Raw genomic sequence first — 20426 nt, 5'->3', positions numbered from 1 at the left:
CCAGCATTATTGCAGCCTTTTTACTGCCGGAAGTGCCACGATTTGCTTAGCTGAAAACCACATATCCTCACTAAAGAGGAATTGCTCTTAAGGCTCCTTTATTGACAAGAATTTGAGAGAAAGAGTTCCTGTTACTGCTGAAGTCACTTTTGCTGTTCTATTACAATAAAGTCTGACTTGGATTTCCATTTATATTAATTTCCTTTTACATATCTGTGGTGTGTGTTTTGTTGAGGTTTTTTCCCCACGATATTATTAAAGGCTTCAAATCAATGTTTGCATTATGAAGAAATAAATTATGAGATAAAAGTGGTCATAGGCATAATACAGATAAAGCAACAGCATATTAGGGAGTTTTCTGATAGCCCAGTTAAAATTATTTGCTATTGTTCTTGGGAAGTAATAGAAAGATGATGTTATGTAGCACAAATTAAAATATCTTTCAATATAGAAAAAACCTTCAAATTTCTATTTTAGTTTTAGTAAAATTTTGACTTTGTTTCAGAGGAGGGGATAACATTTTGGAAAATCAAGATGTTATTATGAAAATGTTTACATTTGCATCAAAAAAATCTGGAAAATGCAGTGGCATTCATTTGAAACAAGAATACCATTTAATATGAGCAGTGGAAAAAGATTTGATTATTTTTGTGGGGAAATTTAATTCCTTCAATGGAGTCATGAAATCACTTTTCTATTTGAAGTATCTTTGTCACTTTCTATGTAGCCAGCATATTATGTTAACTATTTCTTTGATATATTTTTGCAGCTAAGTGGTTTTAATCCCTTTGAATCTCACAGTACTAATTTTGTTTTACACAGTGATTTAAACACAGCACTCTTTCAGAAATATCTGGTTCCCCTCATTTAATATTTATATCTGAGAATCATAATTTGTTTTTTCTTTTCCTGAGGATGATGTACAATTTCATTTGACATTTATCTTGATTCAAGGACAGTGTTAATTCATTTCTGCTTGGCCTTGTAATGTCTGTTATTCAGTGGAAGGGATTGTCTGCACCTCTGTGCAAAACTCACTTGTTGACTTGCAATATAGTGCTCTTTTAAATTGAAGGATTTTCAATTTTCCTTTACATGACACTATGTTGTTGATAATTTTACTTCAGATTCTGGGTTATGCACTGCTGGTTTATTAGCAGACAAGTTCAAAAGTTGTCTTTGTTTGCAAAACTTTTGTGAGGTATGTTTTCTCCTTTCACTATCTGATGATCTAAAATTCAAGTTTTCTGTTTCAGCTAAGTCTAGGTTTTAGTATGGAGAAGTGTAGACATACTTTTTGTCAGGGAAAAGTATTTTTATATGTTTATTTACATATAAAAGTATTTTTATATGTTTTATTTCAGGTAAAAGTATTTTTATATGTTTATATGTCTACACATTCATATCTTTATATGTTTATTGTCTATGCTTATGATGATTCTTCAGCCTTTCAAGTCCTTTGCTGGAAGGCCATGGCATTGATGATTTCCCTTTCAAATTTAGGTACACAATTGAAGTTAGTTTTCCATGATCACTAGCACAGTCTATTTGCTTGCTCTTTCTCCGTTGTTCTGCAGATCCTTATTATATCTGTTGGTCCCAGAATATTTTACATGTGTGCAAAGAGAGAAATTAATTGGGTTATGTGCAAAGTATCAGCATAATCTGAACTTTTCTTAATAGGAAGGTTGCTGTGTGGCCAGGAAATGACTCCAGCTTGGTAACAAAGACAAATTGCACCACTTAAAGTTCAAAATAATGCTTAACTCTATCTGTTATTAGATCATAAACTCAGTTCTAATGTGGCCCCTCTATACGCGTCATGCACAAAAGGCATGCAGAAAACAGAGGCTTTGTGGGACTGCCTGAAATATTTTCATTGTTTGTGCTCAAGTGAAGTCTCTCCTTAACCTTTTCCACAAGTGCCACAATTACGAGTTAGTCTCCAACTTTGTGCAGTCCTCAGCCATGGAGTGTGTGCTTGTATTAAATGCCTCTTTATTCCTAAAGCCAAAGCTGCAGGTTCATTCTGCATTACCTTTTAAAGGTAGAAATTAGTTTTGGGACTACCTCCTGAAATCTTCCAGTTGCTAACACATGTCAGTTCATACCTTGCACTCAAATGCAGAGAGAAAGTGCTCTGCTTTTAAAATGTTTCATGTTGCTTCTTCTCTAAAGCTTTTCCTTGGATTTCTCCTTTATGTTACTATTGATTTAATGGTTTCTCCACTCAATTTTAGTTTCAATTTCTGCATCTTAATTTTAGATTATTTCAATTGAACAGATTTAAAAAGCCCTGGAATTGTGCTTCTTACCTATCATACATTTAGACATGCTGTATTACAGAGATAAGTAGGGATTTTATTTTAGTCACTTTTTAAATATGGTCAGAAAAGATGGCAAATTCTTGTGATTTTCTTTCATTTTTTTCTAATGAGCTGTGTAGATCTGCTGAATGATATGCTTGTTGCTGATGCTTATAATTGCATATCGATCTATTTATTTTTCAATGTGACTTTATAATAGAAGATGCAGAGGAATATTGTGATGATGCTCAGTAACCTTATGTTGACAAGTCCAAGGAAATTGTAATTAAATGGGTAGACATGACTAGTAAGTAACATAAGATACAATATTCTCAATTGGTGTTTAAATGTGGAAGATAAGAGAATTTTTGGTACTAGAATTACCTGAAATGGTTGCAGTTATACTCCTTTATGCTGAATCCTCTTCCAATGTTATACCTTTGTTACCATGTGTGTAATTGCAAATGATGGTTATTAAGTGTGGAAACAAAGAATTAGTTTAGGCAACTCATTGTAGAAACCATGTAAGTTTCAGAATTTAGCTCCTGCTTATTGTGGATCAGCAATAAATAGGACATACTGGGTCATGAATACAACAGTTGTGGGGAGAGAGAGGTTATATTTGATATATCATCTGAGGTGAGGAGGGCCATATGACACATACAATGTGAATACCTATATTTGTGTATTATTGAATACTTTTTATTGCAGGTATTTTTACAGAGTTTCAAAATGTTGCGTACCTCAAGGATATGGACATTACAGTTTTAAGCATTCCTTCCAAAGATAAAAACAAGCAAACAGACAAAAACCACGAAAAAACCCAAAGCACAAAAACCCCTGTTTGTCCCAGGCTGGTGTACTGTACCAATAAAATATGATCTCCATTATAATAACCTACTTTATGAAGATTAAATGGTTTTGCAATTCAAACAAGGTAAAATTGGTTTAAAGCAAAATCAAACACTAGTTTGCTAGTTTAGGATTTGAATAGTGGAATGAGAAATCTTTTTTTATATTGCTATTGTGCACTGGTCAGCTAAGAAGTAATTGCTTTTTATAAGGCAAATTTGCTTTTACTTTTCCAAGGTAATGAAATGAACCTGAAACATTTCCTTTGAAATCAAAGTCACTATCACTCAAATGTCACCAGCAGAATTCCATCATATGGTTTCAGCAAATACATAATGAGAAAGTAGTGCTTGGAAATGATTGACAGGATTCTATTAAAAAGCTTTTCTACACGTTCATCCCTAATTATCTGTGTTGTAAATCAATAGTGATTTGACTTTTTCTGATATTCACATGTTACTAACACGTATAGACAGAGACATCTGGATCCTGTTTGGAGAATCTCAAAGATGTAAGTTGGAAATTGCAAAGGCATTGAGGGAAAAGGCTCTGAATTTGCTTTTTTTTAATACCTAATGAAATTCTGTGCAAACAAAGTATGCTCATTGACACAAGAAACTCTTAAAATATAATATGCAAAATTGTTCAAAGAAGGAAATCATCTAAGATTGAATCAAATCTTTAAATGGATACGTGTAAAGGTCTAACAAGGAAATTATTCCTGAGAGTAAAGATATTCCATTACATAAAATCAAAGCTTCTTAAGGAAAAAATTATGTCAAATATAGTTTAACTCCTTTCCAGCCTAATCATCAGTTCAGAAGAGGAGACTTTATTTGTGGTTGGGGAAATGCTTTTTAGGGGCAGAAGGACAAGGGATGTAAATTCAGTCTCAGTGAGAGGGCAGCATACTTTTAGCACAACAGGTATCAGAAGGAATGCTGCTCTAGGGCCACGGAGTAGAACAATTTTCAAGCCCATCCCAATGATTCTGACGTATTCCTTCCTGTAAACAAGACTAGAGTGAGGGCTGTAAAGTTAAAAAGTGAATTAAACAAACATGGTTCATGCTTCAATCTTCATTTAAATGCTTCATTTAATGCAACATGCTTCAATTAACAGCTTCTATGACATTATCACAGGAGACTGTATTTAGAGGGTGTTCTAAAAGTTGCTCAGCAGCCTCAGAGAAAACTAATCCCTACAAAAAAAATACCAGTAGGGCAAAACAGAAGCCATTGGCATGATTCTTATGACTCAATATTTAGTGTATTGGGGAAGACTTATGTGGCAGAAGGGGAGGAAAATGATACTTCCTTCCAAATACAGTACAAAATAAGAGCAATTACAATGTAAGAGTTAATTATTACAGAAAGTAAGATGATGGAAAAGAAAAAGATGTTAAAAATATCTAAGACTTGAAGGTTTTGGTTAAATGGGTGTAGTTTGATAATGGTATTGAGTTGAATTAATGTACTTAAAATAACTAACATGATTTGTTACATAGAAGTGGAATAGATGTGTACAGCTACCACAAGCCAGGTGAGGATGAATTAAATTACACATCTGTATCACTCTTGTGATTGATGATGTAGTTGATAATGTATGGTATGTAAATATACTAAGAAAATTATACATAAAACTTCGTATGGCAAATAACTGAATGAGCACAAAAAAATTTACCAAAATTTGTAAAACATTCAGAAAACCCACCTAATTGTCAACGATTGCTTTCCAAAGATTTCTTTAAGAAGAACTTGGAAATTGACATTTTGTTGGTTCTTTTTCAGAAAAATATTTCCTTCAAAAGATCAAAAGAAAATTAACGCTCATTCCATTTGTTATGACTTAGAATTTTCATCTTTACTTCAGTCCATGCAAAATAATTGAGTGCTTGAAAAAAAGGATTGAATAATAGAATTGCAATTGGGAAGTATAATTAACAACTCCTGAACAGGCTTGGTGGAAGATAAATCTCACCAAGATGGCTTGGTATAATTTTTAATGTGATTTAGATTGGCTGATACAGGTAATGGTGTTTTATATGACAGACTCTTGTAAACACTTGTTCAGGTAAGAGAATGTAAGGGTGCTAAGCTAAGTGGTGGACTTTGAATAAAGGGAATTCCTAAGTTAGTAGTTTTAACAGTATTTGGGGTATTAATAGTTTTTTCCAGACTAGTAGTTGGAACACCTGTTTCATTGACCAGGGAGAAAATATTAAATTATTAAAAGTGATAGTGCAGTGAAGAGGTATTTGGTGGAATGATGAATAATGATTACAAAATTATACTGATTATGGATATAACTGATCCGTAGACAGTTGAATGCACACTGCTAAGGTGATGTTTTGTTGAAGGATATAATATTTTTTGGTGTTGAAAAAAAAACCCAAACAAATGACATTAGAGACATTATTTTCACTGCATCTGTCTCCTTGATAATCAAAGTAGAATAGTGTATTTAGTTCTGGAGTCACTGGCTCAAAAAGATGCAAGTAAATTGAGACAGGTTCATAAAGCCATGACAATGATGTAAAACGTGCCAATATTTCCTGGTGAAAGATAAAACATTCCGTGCTGAGTGTCGGCAAGCCATGGTGCCTCTTAATGTCCTCTATTGAAACAACTTGTCAAGAATATTCTACTAATAATATTTGAGGAAATCGAAAAAAATACCGTAATGTTGTTTCACTGCTCAGTTAACAAAGTACAGTAAACTTTTATCTGTTTCTCTCTACCTGCCAAAGAAGAAATGTGAGGTCTGATTCTGCCATGCTGTGCTCCTTTTGTTAGAAAATAGTTCTTTGTGTTTCTGCCTTCCAGTTTGCCCAAGCTGTCAGCTGCCCAGCCAGGATGGGTGACTGGTGAAGGTTTATCCTGCCTTTCTCCACATTCCCTGTGGCAGGGTGGAGCCAGGAGCAGCCCCTGGGGCTGTGCTGAGACAATGAAGACCCAGGTCTCCAGTGGCACTCATCCTTCACAGCAAAGTGTGCGCTTCCAGAAATACAACACAGGTTTCCATGGGTGTTACCACAAATGTGGCTGGGTCAGGTGCAGTGGAGTGGTAGCTCTGGTGTAGATGAATCTTCAGCTAATTCTGAAGTTTGTTGGCAGTACACATGGTCTTTCTGAAGATAAAGGAAATTTTTGGAAGCTTTCTATAAATGTGCTGATGCTTCCTCTGCACTGCTGAGTGTGGCCATATCTTGTGGGACAGTTTCCTTATGGAGCTTATCCGAGGCCTGTGAATGGTAAAATATGATACTGATCTTACAGGAATTTGCAATGCTCTTTTCTTACTGGAATATTCCAGTTTGCAATTATATATCGCTCAAATTATTTATCAAGTATCTTTCAATCCCTCTTACTTATGTTTTGCAGGAAAAGGAAGACACAATCTAGATACTTGGAATAAATTTACATTTTTTTTCAATAGCTTAGTGAAATAATGCAGATTTAAACAATCTGTCCTTACTGGCTGTAAGGGTGGAAGCTGTCAGAAATTTGCCTCCAAGGCAGTTTAAAAAGTGCCTTGTACAACATCAAACCTCCTAGGTTTGTCATTGGAGAACGTTTTTCTGTAGTATAGATAAAGTAATTTTTCCCTTCTTTCTAGGAGTTGAAGTTGGAGTATTGAATTTTGCCCTAATAACAGATGCAGTCTTCTAGGAGGGTAGGTAGCTCTTGGGAACTTTTTAACTTGGGAATCATAAAAGAGAAGCAAGCAAACTTTTCTTTGTGCTGAAAGCTAATTTTTAATGTAGGCTCTTTGGAGAATATGGCAACAGAATTGGCAAAACTGATGCTATGTCAAGAAGATCTTGATTTCCACAATAGCAATTTCACCTGGGTTTATGGTAACTTGTGTGTCCTCAGCCCTTGATAAAGTTCCATGTGTATTTATAGACAAGAAACCTGAAGAAAGCTTACAGGAATATGTGCATCCATTTTCAGCAGTTTGTCAGTGTGTTTTCATTTTGGTCTAGCTGCCTTGGCTTGACATAATAAAATGCTGGAGTGCTGAGTCACATTTGCAGGATTCATGGTGATGTTTCTGAAACGATCAACTATTAGAAATTCTGCATATCTTAAAAATCAAGCTTCAAGTTTTTGAAAAGTTTGCATTTGCAGAACCATTCATAATGTTTCACTCAAGGAGGCAGGCATTTATGGTATATTAACGCTATTTACATTGAGTAAATCAAAGAAAATATCTCCAAAACAAAGGACACTACAGCTTCTGTTGTTAGGAGATATCACAGTTGATTTTTGAAATTAAAAGGGCACATGACAATTTGGTAGAAATTTGATTGAATCATAAGTACCTAATATTTTTATTCTTGCTTTTTATTAAGGAAATGCTTCACCTTGGGGTGTTTGTAGTGCATGATGCCAAAAGCTCAAATATTCCGTTGTTGATGGAAGTCTTTAATGTGGTTTCATGAAGAAAAGTATTGGCTTCTTTCAGTAATATGTATTTTCTGTAACTGTTCTTAGTCTGGCAGGAAGTTTCATGCTCTCTAAAGGTGAAGAGGTTTTCCTTTTCATCCCTTTAAATCTGTGAATCAGCAAATCTTTAATAGATGGAAAAACTCCCAACCAATCAAAAAAGTGGACAAACCCACTTGTTGGAATTAGTTCTCTTGTGGCTAGGAACTGTCAGGGATATTTTTGGGAACCACATGGGGTTTTCTTCTAAGTTTTTCCTTGCTACTTGGTTGACAGGCAGAGCAGGTGTGCTGAAGGGCTCGAAGCACAGTGCTGTGGCACCTTGCAGTGGTGCTCGTTTGGGACTGTGTGTAATCCTTTGGGTCAGTGATAGGCTGTTGATGCATTTGCTCTTTGTGGAACCAAGCTGGAACCCATGTGGCACTGAAGAGATGGAGAGAACAGATGCAGGAAATGAAGCACATTGCTCACTTCCTAGGTTAGTTTACTAAAGCCAGTAGTTAAAAGTGCTCAGAAAAGGCCTTTAAGCTGGCATTTGTGAAACACCTTTTTGGAGTGAAGGAAGTGTGCAGGATGGATTCCTTACGTTGCTACACTTCATCAAGTGGTTCACTTACAGTTTAATCAGTCAGCTTGGATAGTTTGGAAGCTATTCATGCCATGCTCAGTGTGAGGCTCCATCTGTATATAAATAGACTGGATTTAAAGGATATTTTATTTTGTTTTGATCTTACAGGAAACTGCAATGCAGGTAATAATATAAAAATGTCTAAAGATACAGTGAAGGTGACTGGAACCATTTTTTCTGCTAAAACTAGACCATTAATCACAAAATAGGTCAGAATTTTAGTACAATAAAACCCTTCCTCAGAAGAAACAGAGGAATGTGTTTTGCAACTCAATATGTTCTCTCTGCTAAGGAGTAATGCAGCACAAGGCAGCACAGATTGGCACCTACACCTTTCTTTTCATTCTGCAGCCTTTCAGTTACAAATGAAAGAAACAAGCAGCAGCGTAATGCAGTTGTAGGCATTAGGAAGTTTGAACCTACTTTATGTAGTTTGATTCCTCCATAACATTTTGTGAGTTGTTTATAACATATTGTTGCATGTGATGTTAATTGGACGTGTTTGAGACAGGGTTGGACGGGGCTTGGAGCGACCTGGTCAAGTGGAAGATATCCCTACCCATGGTGGGCAGATTGGAACTGGATGATCTTTAAGGTCTCTTTGAGCCCAAACCATTCTATTCTTTCTGCCTTGCTAATGCTGCCATCAGAAGGATCTTGTTTCCTGGAGAAATCCATCATGTTGATTTACAAGTGCTGCTGCCGTCTGTATCGTGCTAATAGGAAGCTCATGGCATCTGTCTTTGTGCTGAAAGCTAGCCAGCAGCAAAAACCACGTGATTACTAGATGATGTACAATCAGTGGATAAGGGGAAATTCAGGCAAGATTCTGGGCAACTTCTGGATCTTAGTCAATGAACTAGAATTACTTGATTCTCTTGTTATATAAAAGAAGTCTTTTATCTTCTGATTAAGACTGCTGTTCCTTTATGTTCAGATTGATCAAGTTGTATTGCATGTTCTTGGTCATATCACAAATGAGCAGAAAAAAATTATTTCTTTCCCATCATTATGTGTGTGTCTGCTTTCCTCATTAACTAAAACTGCCATCGTAACCTCTATCCCTTTACTAATCACTCTGAAGAGGGATGAGTATATGTGTACAACTTCTCCTTTGAATCCCATTTTATTCTACTTCCTACTGCTTTAGTGAATGAAGAACTTGATTTCTGAGCTGAGGAATTTTGACTTGCCAAAACCAAATTATTTTCTAATTATTTTTCTTTCTCTCCCCCCGGTGGATACCTTTCCCCTCCTAGATTCAAGACCTTGGTATCTTTTATGTGAATGCCATGCAGAATTTTACCTCTGTCTTCTCTTTTTTTCCACCTTTTTCTCTACAAAAATCAACCACATCTACATTTACAGAAAGAAATCAGAATTGTTTGCTACCTTTTTTGAGAGTTGGAAGCTGCCAGAGCTCTGTACTCCAGCAGGGTCTGGATGAGTGCAAGGCCTTTAAGAATCGTTCAGTATTCTAATGACCACTCAGCCAAGAAAGCTCCTGCTCTAGGCACTGCATGTGTGGATAAGCATTCTTTGGACCTGAATTTTTGTGTGATTGCCAGTGCCACCCCTTGATTTCTATAGTTTATATTATGTGTTTTGAGTAGTCTTTGATTGTTTTGATGCAATTCAACCATTGTAAACATCAGTTTCTCCCAGCAGGATTTCACAAGGGAGGATCTTAAGGAGATCTGTTGGGTTAGTAGAATTTGCAGCCTCTCACTGTTCCTAGGGGCATTAGTTAGGTTTGCCTTTCCCAAATGGTTAGAGTTTGAAATATCATCCCCACATAGTGCTTGTGAACAGCAAGAAATGATGCAAGGAGGACAACATCTGGCAGAAACAGTGGCAAAAAGCCTGGGATCAATGTACCTCATTGTATGCCATGGCTGTGCTGAGTTCTGTTAAAAGTTAAGCAAATGCATGTAGCTGACAGCTTGTTTAATCTAGATTCCCTTTTTCTATGAATTAATTTGTGTGGTCTCATGATGAGGGAAATGTCTTGTTTTGCAAAGACCAGTCTGCTCCAAATATCTGCTACTTCTATAGCAACAGGAAGGAAACTTCAGGAGATGAGTTCTTTCCAATTTCAACTGCAAATTGGATTTACTCATTGAAGTTACAGGTGTTATGTTCTGTAACAAAATCTGCTCCTTGGATTTCTGTCCAACAGCCAGGGAATACTTAATTCTTTGTGATATAAACAAGTAATCCTAAGGACAGAAAAGTTTCTTGGGAAAGTAGATGTTCCTTGGGAAAGAAAGAATTTCATCTCTCCTGTTATTCAACTTCCTTGAGAATTTTGGGACCAGTTTATTTTATAGCAGGAATCAGTTAAAACATTCTTAAAGTGTATTATTCATGTAGTATTTTGAAAACATGGCCAGAAATAGTACAATTAAAATCAAACTCAGGAGCTCAGTTCATTATATTTTGGGAAGTACTCTTAGTAAACTGCTAGAGGTGTTTTCACACTGTGACTGTGTAACTCACTTCCCTAATGAAGCTAAAAAATGCCAAGCTGCAACTAAAGATTGGATTTCAAGTATTGGGACATTTTTTGCTTGTTTTATATTTTATTCTTGATCATATATATATTTTATATTTTATTTTCTTTTTTAGATCACTCGATAATATTAATATTGACATAATTTACTTTATTGTAATTATTTTCATTCTTATTATATCATTGACCAATTACACCTTATTAGACAATATATGCAATCTTCAATGTGCCAAAAATATATAAAAATATGTATAAATATATCAGCCTGCTTACTTTTATCATTTTTAGATTCTGATTTGTCTGCCATTACTGCAGGTTTTTAGAGGTCAGAATGATCAAAAAAATCTACCCTGATGATTGCAGATCTATCTTGTCTGAATGCCTGTGCTCTGCTATTTAACAATGAAACAAACAACTCCACCTCTCCTACATCTTTTCTACAAGCCACACTCTGATGCTAAATGGTAATTTTTGAAGAAGAGCTTTACCAAAGAAAAAGTAAACTTGGTGGATTTGGGGCTTTTTTTCCAATTTAAATGAAAGTCATACTTGGCAAAGTAGATATTTGCTATACTTAAGTAGAAAATTGTACAAAACATTTATGTAGTTTTCAAAGATGTCTTATAGGTACTGGGTGTTTAGGGCCATATTTTTAAAATTTTGCGCAAAATTGGGGCATCTGTGAAAACCCCAAGCAAAAGTCCAGACTCCTGAATTATATCAAGTATAATGCTGATAGCATAAATATCATTACTTGTATCATCAGTCAGTGCAGAATTTGGAGTTATGATGAGAGAGAATGTGGGAAGTATTTTACTGGAGATGCATATATTTTCCACAGTAGTTATTCACAGAATAACATAAGAATAACAGCTTTTGTAGTACAATAAATCTTGTGTTCTGAAGGAAGAGCTCTTGTTTCAAGAGTATAGAATTGAAACTTTTTGGGATTTTTTAATTTGGCATACAAAAGGGCATGTGAAGACAGGAGAATCCATAAATAAGGTTGAGGTTCTAGGCAGCCTGCCATTCTGACAGCATATTTTATAAACAACCATAAATAACACTCACTGCAGCATATCAGAGACAATTATCCCATGCCATCAGCACCATTGCTCTGATTTACTGAGGTCTTTGAAGAAAAGAAATACTTACCTGTCATGCCAAACTGCAGAGCTCTAATATGGTTGATATTTTTTCTCAGACTTCATTATGTTTGGCTCTTGTTTTCAGTGAATCTCTCTTGTTTTGTGTTTCAAAATACAGCCAAGAAGGAAGTTAGATAAGGGGTTTGGAATAAAAATGTCTGAATGGCTTCAGCAGAGTATAGGTGTAAATCCTTTTGTACTGCTAAATGAGATTAATGCTCTTATGAAAAGTGTTTTTCTTCCGTGTCTTTGAGCAAAATCCTTCTGTTTCAAGAACAGAAGACGCAGAATCAAAATAGTACAGGGTTGGAAGGACAACGGGAAGTGGTGGTGCGTGAGATTGACTGGGAAGTTCTTCTCATGCCAAATAGCTTAATTGGCAAAGGGGTGACCCTAGGAAAGTTTTCTAATAAGGGCTGGATTATATGAGGCACAGACTTCGATTGGAAATGAGTAGAAATGAGATCAAACAACAGATTTGGGAACCTCAGTAATTTAAACCATAAGTGTCTAGCCCATTACCTTGGATGTCTAGTACATTGAGACCCACTGACCCTGGGTAATTTTTTAGAGGAAAATAGGGTTGGAAATTTTGAAAGATTTTCCTGGGTGAAGTGGTCAAACACAAATTCAGAAGTTACATATGGTGTGGTGCTCTGAGAGGTGATATCCATGCTCTCTTTTGTTGCAGTGTCAGGGATGTGCAGGCTGGATTTGATGGGGTGTGTCTGCTTTGCTGTCTGTGTGAAGCTACTGTAGGCAATGCTTCCACTCTGGAGCAAGGCAGTGTGCAGGCTGCAACAACATTTCCACATTTCCTTATCAGCCTTGGCCTGAGCTGTGGCTGCCTGCACAGGGCTTGGGTTTGGTGTGTGCTAAAGGCCATCCAGCCTGGTGGTGTATGCTGGTTAAATGGTTGTGTGGTTTGTTTAAGGGTGGGAGATTTGTGGTTTCCTTTTTTTTGTGCGTGTGTGTGTTTGTTGCTGCTGTTGTTGTTGCATGGTTTTGGTGGTTTGTTGGCTTATTTGTTTGTCCCTTTTGTTTGGCTGGGTTTTCTGGATGAAATTGCATTGTCATATCTAGGTGAATCATAACTATAGCCTTGGAAATTTAAGTATAGCCTTGGAAATTTAAGAGCTCACGTTCTTAACACACTTGCTTGTAAGGCATCCTACAGCACTTCTTAACAAGAGAGAATTTCACCTTATAGTTTGGCCAAAACACAAATTAAACAATTTCTTTTTTCTGCTTCCAGTTCTACAGACTGATGTAGTCTTTGGCCAGTGTTTTGAAAAGTTCTTTAACATCATATGCAACTTAAAAGCTGTGTTTCTCAGGTGAATCAATTGTATTCCATAGTTTGTGAAGAAGGTTTTGGGGAAACAGAAGAGTATTGTTTAATGTCACTGTTATATTAAAACTGGTGCTATTCTTCTGGAATAGGAAAAAAAAAACAACATTATTTAGCTAACCCAGAGCACACAAAATTTAGAAAGCAGAATTTCATGATGGATGGACACTTGACAAAACAAGATAATCTTCTGTCTTGCAGGAAGTATGCGTCAGTAAAGAGTATAGTTCTTCAATTAATGCAAATAAATTGTTATTAGATGGTAGCCATCTGGAGTAGAAGCAATATTGCATGTAAAGTTTCATGAGATTAATTTTGTGTGTAATGAATAAAAGATCACTAGGAATGTCTGGCTTGTACATAAGTCCCTCAATTTTCTGAAGTTTAAGCATTCTTGTATATATGAAACTTGACTTTGTAAATCAATAATCATAAAACATTTCCTTGCAAATGCAGTATCACTTTATCACTTGATCAGATTTTTCCAGTCTCAGTGAAATATTTGGGGTATAGGCTGATTACAACAACGTGTTACTGAAGGTACTGTTTGAGGCGTGATGCTACTGGAGGTTAGTTCATCTGGTAAAATTGATGGATTTATATAACCTTGATAAAGGGGAATCCTAGATAATTACTGAGGTGCACTTTGAGCTTTTCCTTTTGGATTTGTTTCTGATTACAAAAGAAATCATGGGTTCTTCTGATAAGTAAAAAGCTTGGCTGTTTCTTGGCTTCACAGACTGTTTACAAAACAGACCAATATAAATTGACAATATGCAAGATTTCTATTGAAAACTCACAGGATTTATGATTAAAGAGCTCGTGCCATGATTTGTTTTTCATTCTGCATACTGCTGTGGGCACTAAGATGCTAACTTCCAATTGTGCAAGATATTCTCACAGGATTTTTCTGGTCCTACTCAGTGTTTAATCTTTCATAAGACTCTTCCAGCAGATGGTTTCTGCATTGTGTGTATTCATGGCAATTTCTATGGACACAAACATTTAATGAATTATCTCTGAAACAAATACAGAGTTCCATACCACTTTCCATTGAAGCCTCTAATTTAAGGAGGCATTTCACAACTTCCAAATGGCTGTCTGTCAGCCCAGGAGCTGACCCTTTATTGAAACACAATCACAACCAGATGTGACTCAAATGAAACCTGGTTATCAGAAGTAACTGAGTAGAATCCAGAACCCACTGGATTCACTGTTTCACTGGATCATATCCAGGTAAACTAGTTCATGTTGGAGAGGTACAGATTCACAAGGTCAAAAATTATTTTAAAAAAATTATGCAGACTGTTGACCCTCTCTGTAGCATCTCAAAGTCTAAATCTGTAACCATACTGCTAAGAAAAAATTAATAAATACTGTAATTAATAGTAGAAAATGTTAGGAGAAAGATTTAATGTTTGAATAGATACAGAAAAGAGAATCTTTTTTAATCTCCTCCTGATATCTTTTTTCCCCCCCTTTCCCTGATTATGGCATACAATTCAGGGAAAAATGATTCTAAAAACATCTTTTTTTGTTATACTGATGTGAATGATGTTCTAGTGAAAATTACGTGTTAAGGTATGGTGTTGCCTAGCAAAAATGTCAGAACTGCCTGTGGGAAGTGCAAATTATTGAAGAAATTTATTGTAATTTCTTTGACAGATGAATTCCAAAGAAGAGAAGAAATATTAAAGAAGGAAAAAGGAGAATCCAGTATCTGTCTTTGTATAGCAGTGTATTCTGGCTCAGGCATTTCCTTAGAACCAAGGTTACCTGACTGAAGTCTAATTGGGTGTTAAAAAACACTAGGCTGCAATTCCAAATCAATGTCCATGTACAGCAATGCCTAGAAATTAGTAATTGCCTCCATAATTAAAAATATACAGAGAGCTCTTTGACCTTTGTTTGGTGTCTCATGCGCTTGTGGTAAGCACCAAACCTCTTCTGTGGCAGGGAAACAGGTACAAAACACCAGGCAAGCACTGGGCAGTGCCTGGGGCAGCACAGATGTGGTATCCAGACGCAGGAGCTCAGATCCAACAGTGGAGAAGCTGAGTCTGAGGGGACAATTTTGGCAGGTTGCTGTGGCTGGAAGCAGCTCAGGTAATCCTTTGTTTATTTTCATCATGTAATATAGACATGCATCAGAATTAGGTCTTTGCTCATAGCTCATTTTGTAATGATTTAGAATTTTCATTGTCTTTGAATCACAGTAACATCCAAATATCCAGAGCAACCTCCACTCTCAACCATAAACCCTGTATTGGCTACTGCCAGTACAGAAATTTGCTTTTATTTCTTTCGGAGACTTGCTGTTTAATTCTTGTGTTCAGTAGTTCTGCACCACTTTAACTGAGAACCTGGATCACTTGAGTGACTCCAAAGGAGAAGTCTAGTTCAGTAGGTTTTGAATTTGAGGGGAAAAACCCCACTATCCTGAAAGTTATTCAGGCAAAATTGTTGGTTGCTCGTTATTATTTACTAACAATAGACAATTGTAGGCACACAGTTTGTGGTGATTGGGAGTGGGGCTGTTGTGGCCCAGCCTCATCCCCAGTGGGTGCAGCTGTGAGCAGCAGGTGAGCAGCACTGACAGCAACGAGCCATGGAGTGCCCAGGGGCGCTGACCAACCACCAAAGGGAACAGAGGGCACACAGGTGCAGTGCATCAACAGGAGGGGATAAAAGGCTGGGCTGAAGTACAAGAAGGATGGAGTTTGCAGCCTTCTGAAGTGGTTTGGTGTTGCTCTGGGTGGGCAGATGCCTGAAGCCTTCTGATGAGGTAAGTTGATACTCTGTGTGGGGTGAAGCTTTCTGAAATTGTATGGTGACACTCTGTGTATGGTGGCCATCTCAACTGTGACATGTGCTGGGATAGACAATAATAATGATGTTCAGGACTGAAAATGTTTCAAAGCCCATACAGCCAATCAACCACCTGTAGTTAAAGGCAGATAAACTATAAAGACAATGTAATATGCACCTGGGATAGGAGGATCCATGGGTACCTGTGAAGTCTGGTAGTAAGATACATGTAAATGAAAATTGTGTGATTTTTTTTTTTAATTCCTCCCTTACATTTCAGCCTTAATGTTTTAAATTTATCAGAATTGTGTTTTTAGGACTGCACTGATGTCTGCAATATACTACCATTTCAGAGTGAATTTTGTGTGGTGTTGGGTGCAATTAAGGTTAGAGAAATAAATAAAACCATACTTAGAAATATTTAAATGTAGTATTTTGTAATGTTAATATTCATATACTGATGATTAAGTAGAAGATAGAGCTCTGGTTATTACAAGCATGTGCATTACTGACAATATTATTAGAACCATTAAACTCTGTTGGTAAAGTGGAATAAATTAAATTAAAGTGTTTGTTCAATTTTCCTTGTGTGCTCAAACTCCAAATTTAGCATGTTTTAAAGCCTTTTTAAATTTTGTTGCTCTTAATATTACTGAAGTTAAAGATGTATAAATGTGAAATTATACTCATTTACTCTTGCTAATAGAACATAAATGTATACACACTGTGGTAGGGATGCAATAACTGTACATTCTAGTAGCAGTTTTTCCATACTAATTCTGGGGTTTTCTGGGGTTATAGGGATTCAAGATGGTCTTGTCACAGATGTCTTTGTTCAGCATATTTTATTTATGATAGGTCTTTTCTCTATTTAAAATTGGATGCAGACTTCTTAAGAATATTGTTATTTCATCACAATAAATAGGGTAAGAAAAGTTTGGGGAGAAAAAAAGAACCACAAACCTGTAGTTTTGAAAGCCAAAATGCTTAATACACTGGTAGAATTACAGTACTTACTGAATAATATATCAAAATCAGTATTTTTAAAGTTTATTTCACCTTTCCAGCGACTTTTGCTCAATAATAGTATGATATTTTGCTAACTTTTTAAGAATCACATATAATACAAGACAAATGTATCAAGCTTTTTTCAATTTTATTTTAGTGGATTGAGTAGGATCATGAAATAGAGGTTAGAAAAGGAACTATGTAATCTTACTCAGTGCACCATGAGCTGTCTTCTTCATTTTTACTATGATATGTCAGAGAATCATATTTTCAGAAAAATCTTGGAAAATTATGAGGCTGGAAAGTTTGGCAGGAGGAAGCAGAAGTTAATGGCTAAAATATATATGCAGTGGACAAAATTTAAAAAGGTATTTTAAAATAAAATCTCACTTATAGAAATATCAAAACTCTACATATGCATATCTTATTTAATAGTTATTAATATGATAAAAGTAGTTCTTTTTGTTTACTAAGGGTCTGATTTGATAATTTTGGAGCTGTTATAATGTTTCTGAGATGAGAAAGAGCTACTCTCCAAATGAGATATTCCAAACTGTCTCTAGATAAACTTCTAGTAAACAGCAGCTTAATGTATGTATGATGTATATGAAGGTATCAGTTTTCAAACTTCATTTATGGAATTGGTATTTCCTAATCAACCTGCAGTCATGTTTGTGGAAACTAGTTATATTTGTGTATTTACTCAGTGCTTAGAAATTGTTATAAACTTATTAGGACCTGCCCCTTAACATGCCCTTGTGCTAGAAGCTGTGATTTTGTATTGCACCCTGAAATGCAATACTGTGGTCTGAACAATTGCAAGGATTTTGAGCTTAACTTTACAGCATTTAGTTGTAAGTTTTACAATCATAGTGTCTGATTGTGAAAATTGCACTGGCTGTAAAAATCAATCACTTACCAGGTGAAGTGATGGCTGTGCATGATGAAAAGGAAATGTGAGTCTGAGCCTCACTTGACACTATTCAGGTTGTCATGAGACAAGACTAGATTGAAAAAAACAAGCACACTGGTGCTTATTTCTTCCTTTTTTGGTGCAGAATCCTGAGGGGTTGTGGAGTTTGTGATGCCTTTGCTGTGCTCCTGAGTGAGCCTGTGGCTTGGTGACTGAGCAGAGGGGATTTAAAGCCCAACATTTTTGCTGTTTCCAGTAGCAGCCATTGCTTGACTTGGCAGGGCAGGGCCCCAAGAGCTGTCTGGGTTTTGTTCTGGCTCCTGCTGGTTGGGATTTCTTCTCCCTGTGCCTGTGGCCTGCCCAGCTGTAGCTCTGGCTCTGCAAGTGTCAGAACTGGGAAAGGGCTGGCAGCCCTGGGCTGTTGGTGCATCTCAGACCCAGGGTCAGTGGGTGCAGAAAGGAACACCTTCCCTCTCCTCCCTGACCCTCCCTGGGTCTGCCCAGCAGCCAGGCAGCACAGCCCAGCCCTGACCAGCACAACTGATATTGCTGTTTGTGTAGACACAAAATCGGATATGGGGGAGAGCTCATTTTACCGCAAGATTCACTCAGCTGCCATTTGAATATTGTAGCTCTGTTAAAATCAAACACATGGATTACCAGCTAGCTGTAAATTTAGTGAAGCTTAAAAATATTTTCACTCATGGGCTTGTGAATGCACAACAAATATGCTAACCAGGGCCCTGCATGCTGGGAGTGTGTTTTAAAGGGATTAATTAAGGTGAGGATAGTGCTCTTCCTGGTGGAGGAAAAGCTGATTTATGGCTTCAGGACCCAGAGTCAGCTGAGGAATACATTATCTGTTTGCAGATCAGCAAAGCGTGTCATGCTGGCAGGTCAGGAGTGGCCAACTGAATTCCCACCCAGTACTGAACACCTTAATTAGAGGAACCTTCCAGAATGTTTTGGCATCCTGAAATTTGCTGTAGCATGGTATGAATTTACAGCATCCTAAATGAAGTACGTTCCAGGGTTCTGGTTTCCTGGACATAAAACAAATTTCTCAAAGCAGTGAATCACAATTAATGAACAACCATGTGTCAGTTATTGGCATTCCCTTCAGATTATGCTGCACAGCAGCAAGGTACTTTCTTCTTCTAATAAGGCCTAACATGACATAAGGTTCTATCTGAAGGACCTTCTTGCTTTATTAATCTCATTATGACCACTTGAATTGCTACATCCTCTGTAATGATTAAAACATTTGACTCCCAAGTGTGACATTATAATGAGGATGGAGTTCCCAGAATAAGGCATTGTATCATTCTCAAAGGCTGGCAGCAAATAGAAATAAAAAGTCAATCTCCTCAGTATCATTTCCTTACTGTTTCCATGGAAGAACAAGCTAAAAAATTTTACATACTTATATATGCAGATTTTCAAACAAAACTAAGTAATCTCTCATAGATATAGTTTTTTTAAAATCTTAAAAAGTGTAGATGTATTGAGCACCAGTTTTAAAAAGAGTATGGTTTACTTATGTGAAGTGCTAAGCTAAAATTGACCACATGTAATATAATATGCTGTCCTCTTCCCACCGTGTGCATATTTTTGGGAAGGACAGGGACTGACTAGCCAAATTCCAGTTTGACAAATGATATATTTTTTTCTTGTTCTTTGCACTTAACTTGAAAATTTTTAAAGTGCTCTGCATTTTCTTGAATGTACCATTGCTCTGTGGGAGTATATGATTATATACAGATTGAGAAACATGCGTTCATTTAAAAAATTTTCATCTCTTATCCCAAAATGAGAAACTTCTGCGTAAAATTTGAAATAAATCTTTTTTCGAAGTAATAAAGCTAAATGAAAGAAAGATAGGAAATAAAATTTTGTTCTGCCACTTTTTCTTCTGCAGGCATCTTGAGGGAGATAATTTGGACACTTTTCAGCATGATGATTTGGAATAAAAAGGCATAACACATGTTGGTGAAGCAATCCTTAGGTATGAGAATTAGTAACAGAAACTGAGAAAAATAAGGCTTCAGGTCTTTCTTGTTTGTTTTTTTTTTTTTTTGAGCTCTGTGGAGGGGGTTGTGTTTTTTCTGATAGAATGAGCTAATCCAGCATTTTTCTGGTTCAAGAGAAATTTCTGTGGGCACGACTGTTACCTTAAAAGCCTTCAGCCTTGGCTCTAATTGTGATTTTTCTGCCAGCAGTTTGTCTGTCCCAGCACAAAAACCCCAGTGACTTCAATTAACTGCATGTTCAGTTTGTTTTTTTATATCTCTTTTTTTGGTCTAATTACCTACCTAATGGATACACTCAATTCCCCAAGTTGTGTGTTGTTTCCTAATCTTGGTGAAAGCAGGAAGGGAACAAAATAATTTATTATTAGGGAAGAGGTTAAGATTTGAATACAACTTGAAAAAAAATATGGAGGAATTCC

The sequence above is a fragment of the Geospiza fortis genome, unplaced genomic scaffold, assembly GCF_000277835.1.
Source record: "Geospiza fortis unplaced genomic scaffold, GeoFor_1.0 scaffold229, whole genome shotgun sequence".
Lineage (NCBI taxonomy): Eukaryota > Metazoa > Chordata > Aves > Passeriformes > Thraupidae > Geospiza > Geospiza fortis.
The sequence above is the reverse complement of the archived record's forward strand: the minus strand, read 5'-3'. Positions refer to the sequence as shown.